We start from the raw sequence: 27,636 nt of genomic DNA on the forward strand, positions 1-27,636 counted from the left end.
AACAACAACAATTGAACCACAAAAAGTATATAGTGGAAAGAACAATAATCTTTGGGCAGAATGATCTGGTTCCTAATTTTAATTTAAACTATAGAATTATAGATCTAGTAGAGGTATTAAAGAACTTTTAGATCAATGCCCTCATTTTTTCAATTGAGGAAAGTGAGGGCTATGGGAGCTAAGTGATTTTACATCTGACTCCAAATTCATCCTTTTTTCACTACTCTGAAAGAGCACTGGATTTGGAGTCAAAAGACTGGAGGTATGATCATGAGAAAAATGCTTCTCTCTTCCTGGAGCTCAGTTTTTTCATCTATGAATGAAAGAATTGAACTAGATGATCTCAAAGGTCCCTTCCATACGGGTAAATATTTAACAACCAGTTCTTCAAAAAAAAAAAGTACATATAATACATTTTAAAATTTAAATATTACTGATGCTTCCCCTTTTATTTTTAAAAATCTAATCAACAAAACAACCAAGCTTTGATTTGTGACTTTTGCAGATTTATCAGGTATAAATGCTGACTCAGGGAGAGCTGACTCTTGTTTATCCCTGCTTCTAGCTCTAAATCCTAAATCTAATCCTAAAATCCTATATCTATGTGGCCATTGAACAAGTCATTTAATTGTTTGGAGGCTCAGTTTCCTTGTGTATAAAATACGCAAAAATAATAAGTTATTCTTGTCTACCTATGATTTTTTGAATTATATAAGATAAGGTGCAACACACAGTTTAATAAAGTCTTGTGTAGACTGTATTCTAAAGCCCTTTAAAAATACTCTTAAAAAGCTATATGCCCATATTCTCTTAGCTCAAACTGAGAACATATGGTGTGATCTATTCCTTTTGTAAAAGCATCACCATAACCTCCTTTTCTTCAAATTGGGACTATATAGCTAAACACAAGTTGTTGAAACTAGATGGATGTAAGTTATTGCGATTATTATCTTTGTTTTCTATCATCCTCCCTCCACCCAGCATTGTAAACTGCTCTGTAAAAGTTTGTTAAGTAAATGCTGAATGAATTGTTAATTCATTATTATTTTCATTCCAACTGTTAAGACCTGTATTCATTTTTAAAGATTTAAACATGAACAAGCCAGCCACCTGGTGGCCAAAGTCTAGAACTACGGGCAGTTCTTGGAACAAGACTGGCCTTAGGAAGCTGGCCTTGGTGGCCAATACCACTTTTTACTGACCAGCCAATTTGAGGATGTGGAATCATTTGTCTTTTCAATTTGTGTCACTTTTTCAACTTTGAGCAATAATAATAGAGGAAGACGACTTTTGGATATCCTCTGTGCAGAGCTTTGAGCTAGACACTGAGGAAGATACAGCTTTGAGATCTAATTTTTACCTTCATGGAGTTTCCAGTCTAGAAATAACTCACTTTTATATGTGTCATCTATCTATCTATCTATCTATCTATCTATCTATCTATCTATCTATCTATCTATCTACATATGTCTATATATTACACATACAGTCTTATATATTTATATATGTATGTATACACATGCAACATCATAAGGAGTGTAAAAACCATTGTCCTTTGAAATGAGATAAGGAAACTGAGTCTATACATGCCCCTCTTCAGAACAGGGACTATTTAGTTTTGATTTTTGTACCTCCAGCACCTAGCAGACTGTCTGAAATGTAGTAGCTATTTAATGAATAGATTGTTCATCAAGAAAAGCTATGTGACTTCTTATAGAATGAGCCATGGTAGAACTTGAACCCAGGATTCCTGACTACAAATTTAGCGTTCTTTCTACCCCTCCTTACTGTTTTTTGAAGCAGGAACAGGCTTTTGGCACACTGGTCAATTTCTTCAACTCTTCTCTTTCCATCTTACTCATTTTCCTTATTCCTTCTAAATTGATTCTTTGCTCTCATTTGGATCTTCACTTCCTCAATTTGCTCTTTTTCTTCAAGTCTGTCAACTTTGTTCTGGTCTCCCTTTTTTTCTTCTTACTCTTTGAAAATTATCAGCTATTTTAATAATGTCTGCTTTTGCATCATTGAATCTCTTAGAGAATTGACCTTCTTGCCTTTCTGGCCTGTTGACCCTCAATCTTGGGAAACTATTGTCTGTTTAATTTTTTTGATCCTGAGTTTGAAAGCACCACTGGAAGAAAAGAGGAAATTAGTCCATTCCAAATTTATGTTCCCTAATTGCAAATGGAAGCTAGATAGTTCCATGGATAAAATGCTGGACCTGGAGTTAGGAAGATCTGATACAAATAAGATTTCAGATATTTAGTAGCTGTGTGACCCTGAGCAGTTCATTTAGCCTCTGATTGTCTTAATCTACCAGAGGAGGAAACAGAAAACCACTCCAGCAACTTTGCCAAGAAAACCTGATGGACAGATAATACTGGGATACTATAGTCCATGGGTTCATAAGGAGTTGGACATGACTAAACAATAATAACATTTGCAATTGAGCCTTCACTTATACTTGGCTATCTTTCTAAGATCTCTGGTTTTTGTACTACTGCTTTCTCATATTTCTTCTTCCTCCATTCCTTACTCATTTTTTGTTCTGTCTTGTCTATGCTTCACCCTCCTCCAATTCTTGAACATGTCCTCCAAAGTCCCATTTGAGGTCTTTTGCTCATCACTTGCCATTCTTTCCTTTAGTAAACTCATGCACCTTTATGCTTTTCATTATCACCTCTAAGCAGATGACTCCAAATCTAGGACTCTACCTTCACCTTTTCACCAGACCTCCAAGTTCTATGATACTGCCCCACCCACTAATCCATCTTTCCTATAATATTCATGTAACACCTGAACACTTATCAGTCCACGACCTCCGTATCTTCAATGGCTCCCCCACTGTCCTCAGAATAAAGTATATAAACTCATGATTCAGGCATTCAAGCATCTCCAGAACCTGGCTAAGTCCCAGGGACTTCTCTTTGGGAGGTCTTCCCCCCTCCCTAGAAGAAAGTAATCTCTTCCTCATTAAATGTCTCACAGTAGTTTTCTAAGACTTTTTGGTATTTATCTTTATCACTTTGTATCAGTTATTTGTGTATTGGTCTCCGCCAGTTAAGAGTTCAAGGTTTTGGGCATTTCTAGCACCCAGGGCAATGTCTCCTAAATAAGAGGCATTATTATTATCATTATTATCATTATTATCATCATCATCATCATCATTATTATTATTATTATTATTATTATTATTATTATTATTATTATTATTATTATGCCAATACTTTATTTTAGGTTTTTGCAAGGCAAACGGGGTTAAGTGGCTTGCCCAAGGCCACACAGCTAGGTAATTATTAAGTGTCTGACACCGCATTTGAACCCAGGTACTCCTGACTCAGGGCCGGTGCTTTATCTACTACACCACCTAGCCGCCCCTATTATACCAATACTTAATAAATGCTTGCTGAATTTATGAATTCTAATTCAGACCCTGACCTAGGTAGAATTATGAAGTTATTTAAATGTATTTAAAATGCCTTCTCCTTTTCCTTTCAATATAGCTATCCTTTTTCTTAATACTCAAATATACAGGCTTCTTGGGTTATGCTGTGTTTTCTATTCCCCAAGACTTGATCTAGTATATTAAACTAATTTTTCTTCCTCTTCTGAGATGTTACCTCAGAAGCCCTTAAGGTGGGGATTCTTTATCTGAGGTCCAAGAGTTTGGGGTTCAATATAATTGGCTTCTTTTGTAATCCTAGTTTTTTTTATTTTATTCATTTAAAAATATTATTCTGAGAAGTGATAAACAGAATTCATTGGATCATTAAAGGGGTCCAAGGCACCATAAAGTTAAGGATCTCTGTTTTGAGGTATTGAATTACCTTATTCCATAGGGAAGTTATATAAAAGGAGGAGACTCCAATACCAGTAAGTTTTCAAGACCTAGAAGAATGACTCATTTTAAAGGCATGTTAAAAAGGAAGATTAAAACGGTATTAAGGGCATGAATGACTGTAGCATATTACCAATACTTAAAGGTAATGAAGTGGCATAAGAGATTTTACCAGGAAATATCTGATGAAAAGAAAAAGGCCATGGACACATTGAGAGTTATTCTGTTACCCCCATGGAAAACTAAAAACCTAGAGGAAGTCATCTAGTACTGAGAGGAAATCCTCCAGGGAGCATTTATGAAAGGGTATAGCCAAGAATTACAAAAGATGAGAAGGTGTAAATGGGTTGTGGTTGGTATCTTTGGAGGAAGTACCCAAATATTTGAGGTTACAGACCTACTGAAGTAGAGGATATTTCTTGTTAAAAGGTCTCCTGGTATCCTTCAAATTAGACTCATAAACATCTTCATATCTACTATTCCTATTCCAAGATTATGAGGTCCTATTTTAATTGATGATGATACTGATGATAAGGAGAATTCACATGAATATAGTGCCTTATTATAGGGTATTCTATTTTCTTATTATTTGACCTTCATAGAAATTATTTTATAAGGTAAATAGCATAATAACACCCACTTTTCTATATGAGAAAACTGAGAATCAGAAGGACTGAATGACATGACCAAAGTCACACATTAAGTGGTAGTGTAAAGACTTGAAAACAAGGCCAGTGGTCTGACAGATTTTATCTTCCTGCTTCAAGTCTCTTTCTGCTCTACTCAACTGTCAAGGTAATTAATTTTTCTAAAGCATAGTTCTGACCATGTTAACATTCTGATCACCTAATTCCAGTGATTCCCATTACCTTCAACAGTGGAGTCAAATGCAAATAGAAATAGGGACCACTAAACTGCATAATCATAATAAGGATTCTTGTGAGTGCTTATTGATTTAGAAAATCTCATATTAACATTACCTATTTTTATTTATTCATTTAAATATTTCCATTCACTATCTTTCAAAACTCCATATCTCTGTACCATGAATAATAGCTAGTATTTCTATAGTGCTTTAAAGTATGTAACATATCTATCCACCCAACAACCCTGAAGAAGAAAAAGAGGCTGAGATGTTAAGTGACTTGTCCAGAGTCATGGTTAGTGACTCTGGCTAAGTATCTAAGGCTGAATTTGAATGCAGGTCTTCCAGATTCTAGGTACCCAACACTCTAATGGGCCAATGATTTGTTTCAGGGCAGAATGACTTGTTTAGTTTATACACTATTTATTGATACAAAGAGTTGTTTTCCATTTTGCTGCTAAAGGTGTTTAAAGAAGTTATTTTAAAAATCTCAATTTTTTTTTGAGATGAGCTCACTAATAGAACTGTGATATATTCTAATATCTAATATATATTCTAATTATTTTGAGCAGCAAATTGGAATAGTAGGTAGAATGTGACTAAAATATATTAAGTTCTTTGACCCAAGAGATTTCCCTACTAGGTATATACATCAAGGAAGTCAATGATTAAAGATTCTGACTTATTTTCAGATCTCTAAGAGATGTATAGAAGCACTTTCTGTATAGGAAAGAACTGGAAATAGAGGCAAATCCCATGATTTAGGGAATGGCTAAACAAATTGTGGTTCATGAATGTAAAGGATCTTTGCTATAAAAATGATGATTCTGGTGAATATAAGAAGCATGGGTAAACTAATATGAAGTACTGAAAGATGAAGCAAGCAAAACCATGAAAGCAATATGCAGAAGAACAATAATGTGATTGTAAAATATTAACAGTAGAAAAGAATGGAAATTAAATATCACAAAATTATAATGGCCAAGCTTCCAAAGAAAAGTAAGAGAAGACACCTTACAGCCTTCTTTGAAGAGGTGGAGTACTATGGATTTGGGATACTGTATATAATCAGACTATTTCAATGTGCTGGTTAGTTTGCTAAATTATTCTTTGTTTCATCTTTTTCTTTGTTATAAGGGATATCTCTCCAAGACTGGGCTTCAGATGTGTTCTATTTATTGGCAAACAAGGATGATGAGTCAGATTACAAAGCCCTTGAGATGTTCAAATTGATGTGATCTTTGTGTCATCTCTTTCATGGCTTCTCATACATAATAAAAGGACCTCAGATTCTTTACAGTTATGTGCACACAGAAGGCCTCCTGATAAATATACCCTCCCCAAATCCCCAACAAATATACCCAACTCTCCCTCACACATACACATCTTTCTCAGTCAAAAGTAATCAAACTTTTATTAAGTTCCTACTATATGTCATCCACTTTGCTAATTACTAGGGGAGGGGGTTGCAGAAAAATGCCAAAACACAGTTATTTGCCCTCATAAAAGCTCATTCTAATGGGGGGGGGAACAACATGTAAAAATTGTACATGAGATGCATACAATCTAAACAAAAGGTGATTATAGAAGGAAGATACTAGTATGGTGTGGGGGCTGGGGACAGAAAGAAGTGGACAAAAAATAGCCTTCTATAAATAAGGTGGGATTTCAGCTGAGTCTTGAAGGAAGTTGAGAAATTCAGAAGATTGGGGGTGAGAAGTGAGAAATTGAAAATATGAGGGATGTTTCTATCTATGATCAACTAACCCAGGTACAGTTCATTTTAGAAGAAAGATAGTGTCCCAAATGTATTTGTGCTTTCATTTCTTTTCTGTGTTTTGATGGCTTTCATTTCTTTTCTCTGTTTCGGTGGGTTTCTCACCACCTAAATGACTCTAGCCTATCTTTCGGTAAGTATATTTCCACTAGTATATTTGTGTTGGATCCAACTCTCAAAAAAACAAAAACAAAACATGGACAGTCAGATGCTTCCAGCTAATTCAGAATTCTATAATTTGAAAGTAAAAGCAGATCTCAACAAATGACTAGATCAATGAAATGACTTACTTGACAAAGGTAACACAGAGATCATTAGAAGAGGAGTCAAAACTACTACCACTAATAATAACTAACATTTAAATAGCACTTTATGGGGTAGCTAGGTGGCACAGTGGATAGAGCACCGGGTAGTCAGGAAGATCTGAGTTCAAATTTGACCTCAGACACTAAATAATTGCCTAGCTGTGTGACCATGGGCAAGTCACTTAACCCCACTGCCTTAAATAAATAAAAATTAAAAAATAAATAGAACTTTCCAATTTGCAAAGCATTTTACGTCTATTATTCAATTTTCACATCATGTCAGGGTAAGTGCTGTTTTTCCATTTTACAGATGAAGGAACCAAAATTGATGGGATTAAGTGACTCTGTTCAGAGTCATACAGCTAGTAAATATTTTAGGCTGTTTTTTTACTCAGATATCCCTGATTCCAAGTATAATATTTTTTTCCTACTATGGCACCTAGGTAGTTGCCAAATACATTAGAATCTAGGGTCTCCCAAATTCCATTTTAATGTTTTTCTCATGGTATCACAGTACCACTTCTGCATGTGCAGCTTATGGACTGTATTGCAGATGGTCTTTACATTCCTCTGATCCTTCCAACTTTTCTCCTTTGAACCTTCTCTATATTCTCTCCTTTACCCTTGAAAACTTTTTCATCCATTCAAATTATGTTTCTATCTTCAAAACCTTTTATTTCTAATCTAATAATATCTCTTAGTTCATGAACTCTTGTAAATACAATGCTGTGCTTTCTGTTTGGTTTAGAACTGACATAAATGTAAGGCTATTGTGGGGTAAGAATCAGCCTAACCTTTGCCACTCCTATAGCACTGATTCATCCCCAAGAAGAAAGGAAATGATGGGAATGTAGGTAAGACTGTTTAGCTTCTTCTGAATCAAAAAAGGAAGGATCTGTCAGTAACTTGGGAAGGTGTTGGGCTGAGAGTAGAGGGCAGCTGTCCCTTCCCTAGTAAGATTTTTTTTTGCATATCTACCACCTTATCCATTATAAGTTTGGTTGAAAATGAATGCAATCTGGATGGCAGTATTTAGGAGGCTTAGCCAATAGCCAGGGTATTGGTATGCATGGCATGGATATGTCTCTGAGTAGCTGGAGGCTGGTTCTGGCAAGAGTGGTTGCAGTGAGCATGTGTTGGGGTCTTGTCAATAGGTGAATGTTCAGGTTGAGAATATTCAAACATATAATTTGAGCCTGAGGCTCAGGAGACATCTTTTGGGATTGACTTGAGATTAGGATAGTATGGAGACCGAAGGCTTGATTATGGGCTAAACTAAGAGCAAAAAGGGTGGAGAGGTGGGAGGCTTCCATGTCATGGGGTTTGCCATGCAGGCCCTCCCCTTGAATGGGTCTTGTACAAGGATATGACTTAGTTGTTAATGTTCCACACACAGTATACGGCAATGTAGAGTGAATGTGGACAGTTGAATTCACTCTTGGCTTCTGTTTCTGGAGACGGAAGTAGAACTAAGAGGGCAGAGTAACAGGAAGACATATAGTGGAGCTTGACCCCACAATTTCTCTCCACACCAATCTAGAAAATGTATCAGATGAAATCTTGATCATGATATTCAAAAAAGAAAATCACAATGAGTCGTTTTACCAGTCCAAGTTGGCAAAGAGAGACAGAGAGGTCTCTGGACACTGAACAGGGTCCAGCAAAGAACAGCTATAGAGGGAAGGAAGAGATCCTGTATATGGGCGGGGGTTGGAAGGGGACTGACCTTGAACAGTGTCTAGGAACATGTGCTAACCATGAACTGTGAAGGGAATAAGTGCATATATATCTTATTATTGTAGCAAGCACAATGATAAACACTTTTTTATGAATATGATCTCATTTGATCCTCATAATGATCCTAGGAGGTGGATGATATTATTACCATCATCTTACAGTTGAGAAAACTGAGGCAGATAGAGGTTAAGTGACTTGCCTAGGGTCATGAGGCTTTTAAGTTTCAGAGGCTATATGTGAACTTTTGTCTTCTGGTCTCCAGGCCTTCTATTCTGGTTTTACCTATCAGGCAACTCTGTTTCTCATTCCCAATGCTAGGTCTTAGATCAAGGGTGAACTAAGGAGAGCTTAGAGGTGTCATTTCAGAGTGAGAAGTGGTCATGGGTCCTAGGCTATATACTGAGCAAAGCCTAAATTCCAAGGGAAATAGCAGCTCTATGGTTTGAACCCCAAAAGTAAAGTAGGATCTCAGTTCCAGGCTCTAGCCTAGTCTGAAGCCTGAAGAGAAATAACCTGGTCAGGAATTCCAGATGAAAAGTGAGTCAGTAGTTTGATCACTATGAACCAGAATCTGGTGTCTCCTATGACCTATATAGCCTTAGGACAAAAGGTGCTGTTCCTTCCCCTCTTTCCCTTCTGTCTCCCCATCCCCCACCTCAGCTCCCACCCCAGCACCATTTATTTTCCAATTCAAGGTTGTCTTTTATTTTAACTTGCCACAACCAATATCAAAATGTTGGGGGAAGAGGGACAAACCATATGCAAAATATGATCTTTTCAATGAATCCTGATTACCTCCAGAGTAAAGTTCAGATTCCTATATTTGAATGTTATCTTTTCTTCTAAGTCTGCCTTTCCTTCCAACCTCCTTATTTCTTTGTTAATGAAAGTATCTTTCCTGTCACTCAGGACCAAAGCAATAGAGTCATCCTTGACTATTTCATATTTCTCATCTTCTGCAAAAAGAAATTCCTTCTTATCAATGCGTATTGAACTCCCCCTCCTCAGATGGCCCTAGAGCATTTTATCTGACTCTCTTCTTTGCTATATCATGGAGAATGCTCCACATTTGATGTCATGAATCTTCTTGACAACAGAGTAAGCTTCTAGAGGGCAGCAAGTGTGATTTGTAATCTTTGCATCTTTACTTTCACCTAGTACCTGGGCACAATCGATGATTAATGTACAAGTAATAGTTGTACTTTTGACTAATATTCAAGGTCAGCTACAGTATGCTTCCATTGTATTTTTCTAATGACCTACACTGGACAATTCACTATTTTCTCCATACATACATACTCCACTTTCTTGCATCTATTTCTTTGTTCATATAGCTCCCTAAGGCTCAAATAATGCTTTATCCATTTTTTTCCTGTTGGATTTCTTTCCAACATAGTTCATAACTCAGACACTGGCTCAAGGGCATTGTAGAATGGTAGATAGGATACTAGAGTGGGAGTCAAGAAGATCTGCATTCAAATCCCATCTGATACACCAATTGCATGACCTTGGCTAAGTTACTTAACCTCTCTTTGCCTCCATTTCTTGATTTGTGAAATAAGGAGGCTTTTGGACTTCCAGTTCTGATCTTATATTAAAGCCTCCTCATATTCTCCCAGTTGATAATATCCTCTGTCCATCTTAAATCTCACAAATTTTATTTGCATAGTTCTTGTACATTTATCATGTACTTTTTTTTAGGGTTTTTTTTTTTTTGCAAGGCAGTGGGGTTAAGTGGCTTGCCCAAGGCCACCCAGCTAGGTAATTAAGTGTCTGAGACCGGATTTGAACACAGGTACTCCTGACTCCAGAGCCGGTGCTTTATCCACTACACCACCTAGCCGCTCCTAATGTACTTTTTTTAAAAAAATCATACTTATTTCTTTTTCTTATTCTTCTACTATTCTATGAGCTCCATGACAGTAGGGACTATATTTTAGCTAAATTTTATGTCTTCCCCAGTTCAACCCACAGTAAAGACACAATAAATTTTTATTGAATAAAATTGACTTACTTAGCCTGCATCCATGAAGGGACATCCTTGCCATCATTCTTTACATACATAGCAACATTACCAAAACAAAGTAACTTGTCTGTAATTAATGAACTTTCCATTTCCCTTTTAGCTACAATGAGATTCTTATTAAAAGGAAAACATTTGACTCTTTTTGGTCTAGAAATCTCAGTTTACATTCTGGTTTTTCTAAGGATCAAATTTCTCCTGCTGAAGTCTGAATGACTCTACTATCTTTTGCAAGAAATAAAGGTTTCTGTTGTTCTTCCTTGGAAATCACCTCAACATGTATCAGAACAATTAGGTGATGGTCGTACTGGCCATATTCCACTAGATGGTGCTGCATAGCACAATTTCTTTGGTTCCTTTCCTGAAACCCAGAAGCAGAAAATCTGAAGTACAGAAATAGTTTCTGGTATTGTCACTCCATTAACAAATGGACCACTTTCTTATGGTGCTGGGCTCAGGTGGAATATTAAATTTAATTGCTTCTATGATTTTCCCCAGGTAGTCTGGAAGCTCTGCTGATGCATCTTTCTAGGAGATTTCTTTGTATATACATATATGTGTAGAGCAAGCTGGGAGTGTTCAGAAAACTCTCCTTATTCACCCCCTTCACTACATCTTAGTGTTTATAGGTCCTGTTTTTGAAAGCCTGGCCTTGAGGTCATATGATTTAGGTGACTTTTTTTTTAACTTAATCTGTTTCCCAGATACATTTGCTAGTGATTTCCTAGAACAGACCAATGGAGACAAAAGAAATCAAGCTAAAGGGGACCTCACAAAATTGTCTATTATACAGAATTTTAATTTAGATACCAGATTTGGAGTCAAAAGGATCTGAGTTCAAATGCTGCCTTGGATAGTTATTAATTGTGACTCTGGGTAAATTGACAAATCTCACTGGGTCTCTGTTTCCTCATCTATAAGAAAATTTGTCTTGATGACTCTCTGGTTCCCTTTAGACTCTAAATCTGTGATTCCATGATCTGGCCCAGCTGCCTGCCTTCATATAGAGAAAATATGATTTGTTTGTCAATGGGTCAAGAAAGGCTAAGGTAGCTTACCCAAGATCACTAAGAGGCAGAATGGAAGAGTGGCCTTTGCCACTTACTATTCATGTGATCCTGGGCAAGTCCCTTTATCCTGCTTAGCATTTTTTCCTCATTTGCAAAATGAGGCAGTCAAAGTAGATGATGTCAACTGTCCTGGCATTCTAAGTCTTAGATACTGATATAGATGTAAGAATACACTAGAGAGAAATTTTTCCTTCTCTAAGAGGCTACATGAAACTTACTGGGCCGTGCTACTAATCATTAACATTATCATTGACTCACATTACACAGTATGTATTTGACTGAAATCATTCAATATGTCTATTTTTCTTTCTATCTATCTATCTATCTATCTATCTATCTATCTATCTATCTATCTATCTATCATACTATATAGTTTGCAAAGGACCCAACACATATTATCTCATTTGAGCCCCCAAAGAAAGAATCTGGTAAGGTACGATTATCCCCATTTTACAGATTACGAAACTGAGTATTAGAGTGGTCAAGTGACATATCCATGATCACGAAGCTGGTAAGTGTCAGAAGCAGGACAGAAAACCACATACTCTAACAACTACACTATCTTGCTTCTTAGTTAGGAAGTAGTTTTTATCAAGGTGGTAAATTTGTCATAAGCCATTGGACCTATTTCAAACTTTTCCTTATTCTGTTTGAATATCCTGTCTATACTTTTCTGGAAGAAATGCTGCTGGGCAGCTAGGTGGTGCAGTGGATAAAGCACTGGCCCTAAAGTCAGGAGGACCTGAGTTCAAATATGGCCTCAGATACTTAATGATTACCTGTTTGACCTTGGACAAGTCCCTTAACCCTATTACCTTGCAAAAAATAAAAAAAAATATTTCCTTCCATGCAAGTTAGTTTTCTTCTATTTGTTGTTTAGATAATCAAAGGATTTCTCTTTTGATCTCTTTCCACCATTCAAATTTCCAGCCTTTTTAGGACATTCCCATCTTCCATTTTTAGTGGAAAGAATGTTAGATTCAGAGATATGAAACTTAGATTTGAATTTGCAAGTTTCTTTGTTTACTTGGAGGATCAGGGTAAGTGACTTTAAAATCATTGAGTGAGAGTTTACACATCTATAAAATGGGAATAATATTAATATTAATGGCCTCTCCTTTGAAAGATTGCTGTGAAGAATGTCCTTGATCAGTCAAAGGATTTTGAATTGGAAGGGATCTCAAGGATAAAAGCCAACCTCCTCATTTGATTGAGTAAACTGAAGCAGTGCCAAACCTGAGATTTGAACATAGGTTGTTTGCAGTGCCATATAAACTTGAATTATTATTGTTAACCATATCCTCTAATGACTTTACAGATTTTGATGAAATTATTTCCAGATTTTGTCTAGACAGATTTGTTGAGTTGTCCTCTTCTGGATCATTGCCTGCTCTATTATATCTTCCCTAGGGTTAAGTGTCCAGGGTTGCCTAGTCTCCATGTGTGGATACAGGCATCACCTTCAGCAGAGACTGGACAACAAAGAAATATAATACATAACTTGTCCTTCTTTTCATCAATCCTAAGAGACTCCTTCAATTCAAGGAAGGTTATAGAGGGGGAGAACTCAACTTCAAATACTTTAGCAGCATTTATGTCTGAATAAATAGAAAAAGTAGGACCTTTAGGGTGAACAGTCTTAACTTGGGCAAACAACTTTCAAAGGAAGACTTTGTGTAGACATACAAATGGAAAGCAAATATGGATAGGTAAGGTTTTGGGGGGGGTAGAGAGAGAGAGAGGGAATAGAGCGAATTATTTGCATAAATGTTCCAGTTTTCCATCTCTGTGTATGATCCCATATCAATTTTCTTTAATTCCTGAAGAAAAAGAAGAGTTGCTTAAAGAAGGAAATGTGAGTCAAAGTTGGCTCTGCCATTTTAATGAATGATATTTTCCTGAGGTCATAAACTTGGCAGAATTTCTGATTTATATCCTATATTGATCAGTCTGTATTTGACATATAGGGCAATTTCTGGACATCACATTTTAAAAAGGGAATGCTCCAGTAAGGAAAAACTAGGACCAATGAATAGCATTAGAGAAGTAACTCTGAATAAAGAGTAATAAAAAAGGAAATTAAAAAACAAAATAGAAAATAAATACAATGAGGAGGAATAAAAAAGGAAAATTTTTTATAAAGATTTGAGTTGTCCAAAAATAGAATAGGCCACCTTTTGAAATAATAAATTCTCCATCACTAGGAATATTTAGGAAGAGACTGAATGGGATGTAGAAAATTTAGATTCCTATTATGTCCTTAGTCATGGTGTGAGCATATGCAAGTGGCTTACCCTCTCTGAGTCTCAGAAACCTCATCTATAAAATAGGTATGTACCTATCTTTCTGGGTCATGTGGAACAAATGAAGCAACACATGTAAAATGTTCTGCAAATGTGAAAGAGAAATATGCAAACATAAGTTTTTCTTATAATTATTGTTATTGTATTGCAGAAAGGACTCTGGTCCTAGAGAGGAGACTAGAAGATCTCTTCCTTCTCTAAGAGTCTAGAACTCTAAGCTAGGAAGTGGCTGCTCAGGACCTGTCCCAATGGGCCAGTAACTGGTTTTAATGACAGGACAGAGCAGCTCTGAGGAAATGGACTTCAAAGAGAAGCGAAATGAGCATTTCAATGACTTTCAGGAAGACAGTTTTGTGACATCATATCCCCAAAGACCAGGCTACTAGCAGCTCTTGCTGCTGAGCAGTGCTGATGACAAAGGCAGGACTGAGTCAGGAAGAAAGGAGGCGAGGAAGGGTGCTTGCCTTAAAGCCCGCTCTACTGGTGTTTCAAAAAAAGAAAATCTAGGACTATATTTGGTTTTTTTTGTTTTGTTTTGTTTTGCTTTTTGCTTAATTTTTTTGTTCTTCTAAATGTTGCAATTCAGGTGTTATTCTCTTGAGGCAAGAGTGTAAAGTTGTGGTTAGTCTATATTTAAGAGAGATGGAGAGAACACAATAGACTCTACGTCAGTGAGACACCCAGACAGTAGAGGAAAGCCAGTTTATATAGATCGGAAAGTTTATCATTTTGAACTGAAGCTGTCATAGGTAGTTTAACTGTACAAGAATCACAGAACATGTCCTGAGAATAGGTTGAGTTATATTTAAAGACAAAACAAAAACCCATATGATCTTGGGCAAGAAAATTCTCATCTCTCAGTTTCTGGGCCTCAGTTTCTTCCCCTGGAAAATGAGGGAGATAGACTAGACAATTTCACAGCTGGCATCCAGCCCTAGTATTCCATGAGCCAGCTAAGATAGATGTCTGAAGCTGGGAAGGCCAATGAACTCATCAGTTGTGAATCCTGTTGTAAAAGATAACATGCTATTCTTGTTTACTTTAAGAACCAATGGTTTGAGCACAAATATTTTAAGGTATAGATGAAATTTCACTTTCTCACTTGAAGTCTTCTCTAACCCAGTCCACAGAATTCACTTCCTTCTCTGAGCAAATTTGATATGAGCCAAAAGAGTTCTTTAGCAATTAAATGGGCTAATGGCTTCAGAGGTCATATTATTAGAACACCGCTTCATGGGATACCACAGTATTGCCATAGTTAGCTCATGGGAAGTAGGGATCCCAGGAAAATTGACCCTATTCAAAAGAAATCTGATAAATCATGGTCAGTGGTACCTCATCTTAAGAACAATAAAAACATCAAGTGCATTGAAAGAGACTGAGATCACATCTTAGGAAAAACAAAAGAGATTAGAAATGTCTACTTTGGAAAAAAGATTAAGCTGCCTTCAACTACTTAAAGGACTATCATTATAGCTGACACATAGATCATTTTATTGTTTGTGTAACAATATACATATATAATCGTATGTAACTAGGTAGTAGAATGTATGGTATAGCTCACTATTTGGTAGCCAGGAAGACCTGAATTCCAATCTTATGTCATTGGGTGATTCTACAAAAGTCACTTAACCTCTCTGTGCTTCAGTTTCCTCATCTGTAATATGAGGATAATAATAATAGCACCTACCTCACAGAGTTGTTCTGAGAGTCAGCTGACATGACATTTGTAAGACGCTTTCCAAGTTTTAGAGGGTTTTATATAGATGCTATATCTATCAATATCTCCAAGTATCTAGGCCTGGAGTCAGGAAGACCTGAGTTCAAATCCAGTCTTAGACATTTACTGTGTGAACTCATGAGCTGGAGAAGGAAATGGCAAACCACTCCAGTATCTTTGTCAGGAAAACTCCAAAGGGGCTCAACAAAGAGTCAAACACAACTGAGACAACTGAACAACAATAATAAACACCATCATCACTGCTTTGTGATATCCAAGGGAACAGAACTTGGATCAGCTGGTGAAAGTGATAGGCAGATACTAGGTCAATAAATGGAAGAACTAATTATGACAGTTGTTTAATAGTTGGCTGCTGGGCTTCATGAGGTAGTAAGCTCTGTTGCTGAAAATATTTGTAGAAAGATAGGATAATGGACCATTCAGGAATATTACAAGGAACTCTCACTGTGGGCAGTACTAGATGTCTCCATCTCTGAGGTCAACTTCCAGTCCCTTGATCCTGAGACCTCTTCCCAAAAGTCTTATCAGTACCATTCACTGATCACTTAATTTAACTGTCATATATAATTATCTTTTTTATGTATATTTGTCTTATCTCTGCAACCAGATCATCAGCACAGAGTACAGGTATCATGTCTAATGCTTCTTTGTATTGTCTCACAAGGATCTAGTTCCATGGCATGAACCTTGGAGATAAACTAGGGGTTAACTGTTATCACCATTAAGTCACAGATTGATAGTTAAAACATACCCTGGAAGTATGGCCAGGGAATGGGCCAAATGACTTGGCTGATTGCTGAAGTTAGAATCTGTATTTTGGTTGCCAGTAGAGGCAAGGAAGGGAGGGATAGTGGTATACATGATCACTGACTGAAGGGCTGCCATGCAAAGGAAAGATTTGAAGATGGTGATCATGCCCATCACCTCCTATTACCCAACAATTCTTTGATCAGTAAGAGTTTTAGGATTTTTTTTTAATTTGGCTTGATTGAAGGAATGGAATGTTTGCCAAGGTCATGCCTTAAGGGGTTCCTTGAATGGAAAGGTATTGCTATTAGAGAGTGCTTTGGGTTATGCCAGAGAATATCAAGCCACTATCTAGTGCCAGAACAAAGTCAGGCCTGTCTTAAAATAACACTCTTTCAAGAAAATATTGTGGTAGGGGAAAAAGCTTTGTATTTTCTTAAGAGCAGCTCATGGTTTTTAGAAATAATCATTGTCAAGGAAAATCTGGTATTTTCTTTCAATTTTATTTATGAAATGTGGAAATTCCTTTGATAATGCTGTCTTTTATGTTTGAAAATGACACCAAGGTGGGGGGGGATTGGTATTTTCCACAGGTAATAAAGAGATTGATGCAGAGCTGGAGAGAACTGTCAATCCAGCATCACAAAATCTCAAGAGTTAGAAATGATCTATGAGGCTCTCTAGACCCCAAAGCACCCCAACAGTATTCTCCTCTACCACAGAGTTCTAAGACATCTGCCCTGAAACTCCCACATTTCCACAATCCCACACTTCAGAGTGCAGTCCTCCTGAACCACATTAAAATGTAATTGGGATATATTTAACAAGATAAAAAATATAAGATGTAGACAATGTTAGTTTGTGACTTTCCAAGTCAATATGCACCTTCAAGGATGCTAATGTAGATTTAGTGGCCCAATTTCTATTTTTTTTTTTTTAGGTTTGTACAGGGCAAATGAGGTTAAGTAGCTTGTCCAAATCCACACAGCTAGGTAATTATTAAGTGTCTGAGGCCACATTTGAACTCAGGATACTCTTGACTCCAGGGTGGGTGCTCTATCCACTGCACCACCTAGCCACGCCCCTCCCCAATTTCTATTTGAGATTGATAATATTTTTTCCACAACATCCTCCAGGCTCCTTCTTCAATGAAGCAAATCATCCTACCTCTAAGGTAGCTTTTAACTATCTCTAGATTTTCTTTACATTGAGTTGGAATTTGCCTCTCTATGTTTTATAAGATTTGACTTAACAAACATTTATAAGTCCAAAGTACTTAAGACTGTGTGACTCATGGGACTTAATACTGTGTCAGTGGGAGTAGGATGGCCTAGTGAATAGAGCACAGGGCCTGGAAGACAGGAAGATGACTTCAAATTTGACCTCAGATACTTATTAGTTAGTTGAAGGACCCTTGGAAAGTCACTTTACACTATTTGCCTCAGTTTCTTCATTTGTAAAATGAACTGGAGGAAAAAGTAGCAAACTACACCAGTATCTTTGCCCAGACAACTACAAATGGGATAAAGAAGAGGTGGGCACAGTCAAAATGGCTGAACAACAACACAAAGAAGCAAAAAACAGTAGAAGGAAAGTTGGCCATGGACTTAGGAAAAACTAGGCTCAAGTCCTACCATTGATACATCCTCATTAAGTGACCCTGGACAAATCACTTTACATTTTAATGCTCTGGGTAATTCTTGAAGATTTTGATATATATATATATATATATATATATATATGTATGTATATATATATATATATATATATATATGTATATATCGGTAGAGGAATTTTTTTAAAATTTGGAATCTTATGCCAATGAGAAAGACCAGGTCAAATCTTAATCCTTATGTCTGGGAATATGAAGATAAAAAGGATAGTGCTTCCTTTCCCTTCCCAATTTATTTTTCACTATGGATATAACTTGTACACAAATAAGTAAATGGAAAGTAATTTAAAGAGAGAGTGAAACTATGTTGGAACCATAAGACAAGGATTTAGGGAAGGAAATAGTACATAAGCCTATTTTTAAAAGACGGTCATGTCACTTTTTAAATCTTGCTCTATGAAAGCTAAAAAACCCTAGTTCCTTCAATTGAATTCATATGGCATGATTTCTAGTATTCTCATCCTTGATGCCCTGTACTCATTTGTGAATACTCTACCTAAAATTTGTCATTCAGAACTAAATATCTCTTAGAACTTTTCTGGGGGGGGGGGGAGTTAGTGACAAACTCTCCAAATAAATCTTAGTATCACACACAGAAAAATATTAAAAGTTAAAAGTAAGCATTTATATTACCATATTGTTTCAAATATACACCCTCAAACAAGATATTTTGAAAACAAAAAAACTAGATATATACTAAAAAGAAAAAAAAAAAGAAACACCTTTTATAAACTCTACCTTGGATTTCTATCAGATAGATTAGGAATTCTATACTTGTGCTTATCTGGTATATAAAACTACTTAAGGCATAGTCCACCACCAGGAATGCTTGGTTTCTTGGTGGCTTGTAGCATTTTAGGAAACATCTTATTCATTACAAAGGAAGTACAAGTAGAAAAACAAAACCTTTAGCCTCAAGCAACTGGGCTCTTCAAGGCTATTATATTTCTTTTAAATTTAACATCCCACTTTCTCTGGTTTCCAACTCATATTTTTGTGAATGTCCCTCAATAATTCTCAATTTTGCATCTTGCCTGCCTACTTCTCTGCTCTCTCCATCCAACTACCTTTTCCAAATCTACTCCAACTGGGGCAAGACAGTCCCATTAAAAGCAGCGAGGATTAGAGTTAGTGCTGGAGTCAGGAAGACTTGAGTTCAAATCAGAACTCATAAACTTACTAAAAGTGTGAACCCAAGCATGTCTCTTAATCTCTACCTCTGTTTCCTCATCTGTAAAATGGAGAAAATAATAGGACCTACTTCTTCAGGTTGTGAGGATAAAATATTTGCAAAGCTCTATGCAAGTTTAAAGTACCATACAAGTGTGAATTATTATAATCACATCTATTATTTGGGGACAAAATTTAATGACTTGAGGGAAGCTAGGTGGCAACATGGATAGTGTTGGGTCCAGAATCAGGAAAACTTACCTTTGTAAGTTCAAATCCTACCTCAGATTTATTAGTCCTGTAACCCTCAGCAAGTCACTAAACTCTCTTTATCTCAGTACTTCATCTGTGAAACGAGCTATTTCAATATTGTTTTAAGAATGAATGTTATTTTGTCTATTATAAATACCCAAACTAACTCTAAAGGAAATATGAAGAAAGATGCTATCTGTATCAAAGAAAGAACCAATAAATAGAAAGTATATAGCATAATTTTACATTTTAACTATATTCTATATATCCATATATCCATATCTATTTGTGTATCCATCTTGGGGAGGGGAATTTACTTTATTTGGCTGTATATTGGAAAGCAATAGCAAGATGTGCATAGTAGACTGTAGTTTTATGTACAATCATCTTTTTTTATTACACTATGTAATGAAAATACTTGTTTTTATTTCATAAATTAAAAATAAAATTAAAAGAAATGAACTATAGAAGGAAATGGCAAACCACTGAATTATTTTTGCCAAGAAATCCCTGAATGAGGTCACAGAAAGTTGAATGCTGCTAAAGGGACTGAAAGCAAAAACAATTCTATTGTCAACACTGGCTCTATGGTCATGGAGTTCAGAAGAGACATCTTCAGAGGCCTTTACTTGATTAGTTGTTTGTTTTTTTTTTTTACCTGAAAGTTTGTCTCTCTTCTTGAGGTCTAAGTTCATAGTCTTCTTGCCCAAAAAATGTGATGCTAGGTTACTTTCTAGTTTTGTCCTTTCCCTCCCCAACTTCTTAGCAATGTTAGAAAGGACTTGCTGATAGACAGTGTGACAGAAAATGCTTTATTCTTCCATAGGAGCTTGGAATTCTTTCTCAGGAGCTAAGTCATGGATTGAGTGTATGTATCTGGTCTAACAGTCTACACTGATAGTCTAATGTTGCGCTGCTGTTCCAAATGAGAATAATATCATCTTTCCCATCTAATAAAGATGGTGTGAAGATGATTCAATTTAAAAATAAGCGTTGGGGAGTATTGAATTCCTAAGAGGTACACACTAGATTGAAAAAAAACCATGGATAACAACAATAAGCACTAATAGAAGGTAGGGGTGATAGGCTATAAAATGGTGGAAAAACAGAATCCTTGCCTTGAAGGACTTAAAATCTGGTTGGAAGGGCAAGATAAAGCAAACTATTATCATTATGCTAATGATGTTATCTGACCATATAACTGTTTAGCATTTATAGATTTATCTTTCAATAAATTAATACATCTTCTATCAATAGGACTTTAGTATCAAAGGAATCAAAGTTTTGATTTCCTGAACTGACACAAATGACTGTCCTCTTCTTGGATGTAAGAATAATTAACATTCAATCAAAAAGTCCTATTAGTTATTTTCTCCTGGGCCTCCATTTCCTTATCTGTAATCTTTTTATCTGATAGCTATGACTATAAGCAGTTTGCAGGTATGAGATGAAAAATGAAGCCACCTGGGTTTTTACTTGCTTGGCAAGCATCTGGTTTGAAGAGGCAGGATGTGGAGGAGGTGATGAGCTGAAGCTGCCAAGCTATATTTCTCTTCATGGGTTCAGCAAGCACCAGGATTTAAGGGAAGTTGTTTTTCTGCTTGTCACTAATGAACTAGGCATTTCCATATCTTTCAAAATTTCCTAGACAGTCTTAGGATTCTGGGAGGTGTTTTTCATTTCCACAGAACTACATACACACAAACATACATACATACATACATACATATATCTATATCTACATATTTGTGTGCTTGTATATATATTTTCTGGTTTCACCAGAAGGATTTAGAGGTACATCGTTTTAGTTTTTTCACCTCACTTAATATATTTTTGATCCTCTGACTCTGCTTTGAAAGCAAAGCAAAGTTTAGTTGACTTTGATTGAGTCTCATCAGGATGAAACAAAAGGTTTGATTGGAGGAAGAAGATCTTATTCATGAATTTCTATGATGACCGATGGCACCCACTTCAGAAATAGTCTGAAGTGATCCTTGCATTGTGCTAATGATTATGGAAATCAAATCTAACTTTCCAAGTTAGTATACCTTGAAGACATAGTCACCTCCAGATGGCCTTCAACTTAGAAAATTATCTTGTGGGAGATGAGTTTCATTGTTCCAAGATAATTTTCTATTTGTGTCATCTTTGGGCGAGTTATTTAACCTCTCTCAGCCTCAGTCTCCTCATTTGTAAATCAAGGGAATTGGATTAGATGACCTGCAAGATCCCTTCCAACTCTAGAAAGGACCTGCCATGAAGTGAAAAAAACTGAACCTACTACCTCACACTTTAATAAATGCTATTTGAATGAGCAATTCATTGCCTTCAAATAAAAACTCATCTACTTCAAATTAAGAGTCATTTATAATATTTGCAAATATCATTGTCATATGCTATGACTCAAACCATATCCTAAGCCTCAGGTTTTATTTCCTGGGTTCAATGGGTGCCATTTCATTTTTTGACTCTAGGTCAAATGAAGAACCATAAGGATTTGTTACCAATCACTTCTTCACTGACTCAATTGTCTTCTCCCAAGGCAATAACCATGAAATGCTAGGCATCAGACCCATTTTAAAAGAGTAAAGGAGAGGCAGCTAAGTTGCACAGTGGATAGAGCACTGGCCTTGGAGTCAGGAGGACCAGAGTTCAAATCCAGTCTTAGACACTTAATAATTAATTGACTGTGTGACCCTGGGCAAATCACTTAGCCTTGTTTAAAAAAAAAAGAGTAAGGGAGAGAGAGAAATAAAAGGGGTAATAGTGACTAGAGCTCATGGAATCACAGACCTACAAATTTAGATTTGGGAGGGACCTTAGGAATTATCTATTCTAACACTTTCACTTTACTTATGGAAAGACAAAACCAAGGCCAGAGAGCTAATATAACTTGCCCAAAGTCATGATAAAAATAAATATCAGTTCCAGGACTGAAACCCAGGTCTCCTAATCCAGCACATTTTCCACAACATCAATTAATCAAACAAAAAGCATTTATTAAATGGCTCTTAAGAACTATGCTAAATGCTGAGGATAAAAGCATCCTTTCCCTCAAGGAGCTTTACACCAAATTTTCCTTTAAACATCAAATTACAAAGAGAGTTTGGGATGCCTTTGGAAGGCAATTGCATACTGTTCTGTTACCCACAGTGGTCTGTGGGTAATCTGCATTTTTAAAGTGGTGAAAATATGTTTAGTCTGGGAGCATTACTGCTCTGCCACCCCTGAAAATTCCCTCTTTCGATGTGGCCTTGTGGGAATTTGCATGGCCTGCCTTGTTAGAAGCTCTACCAGACTTAGGAAACCCATCCCCCTTCACTTAACATCAATACAACACATTCACTGAGTTATTTCAAAGCACTGTTTTAGAAGTTACTGCAGGTTTGGATGACAGAGTATTTACATTTAAGGAAGTGAAGTGATGGCTCCTCTATTAATAAGAGGCCACTTTGAGTTTACCTAGATTTTTCTGCTATGGGGTTATTGTTTTCCCCTACAATCATTTCATCCTATCCCAAAGGGATAGATGGTGGGACCTTGTGAGACTTCATCATCAATTGCACTTCTCATCATGAATCAGGAATAGTTTGACTGCAGAGATATCACTTCAAGGCCTGTGGAGGGGTTTAAGAGGGTAGTGCAGGGAATGAATGTTTTCCCTTTGATCTTATCCATATTCAATAGTACTTCCTCTGAGGTGATTAGACTAATCAGGAAGAAGTGGCTGTCTGCTGGAGTTCTCATCTATGAGAATTAGCTGAGTTCAAGAGGAGAAGCAAGTCCAGACTGAATTCTCCTAGCAAAGTTACTGTCTTTGAGAAACAATTCAGTAAAACCCCAGGTTTCTACCTAGCTAAGAAGCAACAGCTAGCATGGAGCTAAGAATATAATCTATAATACTGGAAAGAGGATTAGGGTCAAAGGATTAGTGCTTTTTCAGAGTATGAAGCTAGAAGTTACCATTCTTTTGACAAGTTTTCACTTGGACCTTTACTAAAATGAAGCCTGAAGACCAACTAGATAAAGACTTAGTTTTTCCTTGCTGGAGGAGCACTGCTATGTGATTAGGACAAATAAAGGGACAGAACACCTACATAAAACAAGTCCAACTCTGAAGTTAGGATGGGGAGAGGTTTAAAAGAAAGTAGAGATAAATAATTGCCAGGGGAAAAAAATCAAAATTTCAATGGGTCATTTATGTCTTTAAACATCAGATTTACATTGGCTTGTTGGGAGGGCATGGTTTTCTACAAAAACTTCCAGTAGGCTTCAGATGTCCTATAATGACTAAAACTCATCTTCCCAAATAGCACTGAAAACTTATTGGGAATGACCAACAAAATAAGAAAAGCTATTTAACTCCTAGTCTCTTTGTATACCATTTAAATCAAAGGGTGCTTTGAGCTATGAGGGAGTAGAACCATTGCATTTATCCATTTAAGAAAAATCACTCTTCTTTAAAGGAAGTTATTGTGCCTTTGAATTGAGAAATTCATGAATGATGGCTTTTAAGAATAATCAACCAAACCTCATGATTAAAAGAATGCCAAGATGACAGTTACTTATTTCCTAGGAAAGGTCTAGAAACTAAGGAGTTCATAGCTAGATTTTCTTTTCTTTTCCAGTCATTGATCTTCAAAGAACACCAAACCTCTCTGATTAAAAAGAGAGGAGAACTTCAGATAGAATCCTCTCACCTTCTGTTTAATATAAATGAATGAATGACACCTTCTCAGACATATTAAAAACAAATTGTCACTGCTGTCAGGGTTTATTTCATGACACTTTTCTGCTTCTTTCCCTTCCTATTACAGAACTCAGATTTTCTTTTTAATTAAGGTAAAGGAATGGGAGTCAATTTTTTGTCCCTTGCACTCATTATAAACCTGCTAAGAAGTGGTTTGCTTCAGTAGCTTCCTCTTGAAAGGTTCAGTGATGAGAGTACTGGGCCTGTAATCCAGAAAGGCCTGAATTTATATTTGGCCTCAGACACTGTCTACCTGTGTGACCATGGGCAAGTCCTTTAACTGCCGTGCCTCAGTTTCCTCATCTGTAAAAATAGGGATAATAATAATGTTTAACTTTCAGAGTTGCTGTGAGGATTGAATGGGGCAACTTGGTGAAGTGCTTTGTAAACCTTACAACTCTATACAAATTGTTATGTTCTAGGTGCATAGGAGAAACTGTATATAAGAAGGAATGAATCTTTCATTGCTTTATAAGTAATAGTCTCTTTACCAAGGAAGTCATTTCTGGTCACACATGCTAATCCTGCATGGATGCAAACTGGATTTTATTTTGTCTCTCCAACCATGGGGAACCAATAAAGGATGCCATTTACTGTCTGTTTAGTTTTCATATCAGATTTCTGGTAAAATTTAAAATCAACCTGGGAAAGATCCTTCTAGGTGCTCAAGTAGCCAGAGAGAAAGAGAGGAGGAAACTGAAAACCTCTTCACAGAAGTTTGATAGTTACAAGTGTGATCAATATTCTGATAATTCCATTTGGTGCTGGCTTGAAGTTACAAGGATACAATCATGAATTTAGAGCTTGATCAAACTTCTGAGGTCACCTAGTCCAAACCCCTTATTTTACAGATGAGAAAACTGAGGTCCAGAGAAGGAAAGGGATCCCCCCCCCCAAGGTTACACAGTGGCAGAATGGGAATTTGAATCTAGACTCTTCTGATTCTAAATTTAGCAGTCTTTCTGCTTTACTACAAGGGAGTCAATATATTGCATAGAAAACCCTTCAGGAAAAAAATGATATCATTGCATAGAATCAATCACTGAAATAGTGCCTGGGATTAGTTATTTATGATAATAATAGTAGCTCAGTTAGATAGCCCTGGATTGTTGATAAAGCATATTCCCCCCTGCCCCCACTTACTTTCCTCAGGGCCTTGCACAGATTGATGCACATATCTATAGCATCTACTCACTGAATGTTTATTGTATAGTTTACAGAGAAGGTTGACTGAACAAGAATGTGCAGATAATCAGAAAATGGCAGTGGGAAAGGAACAGAAGAAAATAGGAGATTACTGATAAACAGGTAGAATCTAAATAGAATAGTCTCCTTCCAACCACTGGTTATACCTAATGTAAACCAAATATTTCTGGGCTTAAAAAGGAATTTTAAAGAAAATGAAATAAATTACAGCATTCCAGTAAAATGGATCATAGATAGTTAGAGATGTAGAAACAAGGTTGGGAAGAAATAAATGGGTCTAATCCTCTAATTTTGCAGAAACTGATATCTAAAGATTATGTCATTTACCTTAGGGTAGGGATTCTTAACTTGAAGGCTGTGAGTTTGTTCTTAATATGAATTTATTCTTAAAAATGTTTGGACAACATTATTTCAATATCATTGGCTTCCTTTGTAATTTTTTGTGTTTTTATTTTATGCATTTAAAAATATTATTCTGAGAAGTGGTCAGATAGCCCATTGTCGGTCCAGGACACACAAAAAAATTACGAACCCTTTGCACTATGATCAAATTCTCCTCTGATTTTTCACAACCTGATAATATTGAAGTAATTTGATATTTTCTTCTCCAGCCTATTTTACAGATGGGGAAACTGAGGCAAACACAGTTAAATGACTTGCCCAGGGACACACACACACACACACACACACACACACACACACACACACAGCTAATAATTGTTTAAGGCCAGATGTGAACTCAGAAAGAGACACCAGGAGAAATAGAAACCAGGCTCTTGATTCCAATCCAAAGTTCTAATTAGAGGTTCCTTTCCCATTTCATGAGTACACATGGTAACTCTTGAAGATAGTTATATGACAGCTGCATATTAAGAAAGCTGGATTTGGTTGGAGTAAGAAAAGATGTGAGTGGAAATTCTACCACTGATAATTATTCATTGTGAGACCCTGGGCAAATGACAGAATCTCTCTGAGAACTCAGTTTCCTCATCTGTAAAGTGAGAGATAAATAATACCTTACAGTACTTACATCACAGGACTGTTGTATGGATAATCTATATAAAAACCTTTTTTCAGAACTCAAGGTGCTATATATATATGTCAGTTATTACAATTAAAAAGGTGATGGTGACTACAGCTGAGACACAGCAGAGAAAACCAAGAAAGCCTTTCACTTCTAATTGGTTAAATATTTTTCTACTGCAAAAGTGATATGTCTGGAAATAGTGTAGAAAAACAACTTTATATTTCCATAACAGCTGGTTTCACAGAATTTTGTCTTAATTTCCTCTCTGACTCACATCACCTGGCCCACACCAAGATGTGTTATCTTTCCATAGTTTCTATTTCAGGTCTATGCAAACACCTGGGAAACTTAAACATGATGAAGTTTTAACAATTTAACTTTCCCATGTTTTTGATGATGGATCACTTGCAGGAGAAAAAAAAAGACAGAAAGAGAAATAGAGATATAAACAGAGAGAGAGAGATAGAGAAAGAGAAAGAAAAAAAGAAAGAGAGAGAGAGAGAGAAAGAGAGAGACAAAGGAAGGAAGGAAGAAAGAAGACAGGTGAATTGAACAGGTTCTATATTTTCACAGAAAACCCTGTCTTGAGGAAGAATACTCATTTTCTCTACTGCTGTTTTTCTTTTGAAGTTTTTCTGGCGACAAATTTCTTGAGGTATTTACATGACCAAAATAAGATGTCAAAACTTTAGCTGCCTTAGCTTCATGTTTCTGAACATTCTTCATTGTGGTTAGCAAATTCCTTGAAAAAAAAAAAAGCTCAGCAGCAGGGATTTTGGAAGCAATATTGATCTGACTTTGATCCCAGTTTAATCACCAACAGCACTTGTTTGCCTCATCCAAAGGCACAAGCTGCAACACTCTGAGCTAGATTCCTTTCACAAAATCATTAATATAAGATAAACAAAGAAAAAAAAAGGCAGCCACAAATATTAAAAAAAAAACTAAAATTCTACTTTTAAACAGATATACCTTGATAATACAGATATCTCTACCATGCTAATATATTCATACAACTTGAAAGGAAGTATCCATTAGAAACTCGAATGTGAGGATTTTAATGAAAACTCTGCCTTTCTAATTTAATCACTTTAAGTCCATCATCTATTGGCTGTGTGACTTTAGGTAAGTCACTTAACATCTGCCTCAGTTT

General features: G+C 36.3%; 1 protein-coding gene across 1 annotated transcript in view; it reads right to left on the minus strand.

Moving 5' to 3' along the window:
• The window catches only part of OTUD7A (OTU deubiquitinase 7A), a 414,523-nt gene that overhangs the window by 13,902 nt on the left and 372,985 nt on the right, over positions 1-27,636 (minus strand). The gene's annotated exons all lie outside the window — the stretch shown is intronic.

This window comes from Macrotis lagotis, chromosome 4 (assembly GCF_037893015.1).
Source record: "Macrotis lagotis isolate mMagLag1 chromosome 4, bilby.v1.9.chrom.fasta, whole genome shotgun sequence".
Taxonomy (NCBI): domain Eukaryota; kingdom Metazoa; phylum Chordata; class Mammalia; order Peramelemorphia; family Peramelidae; genus Macrotis; species Macrotis lagotis.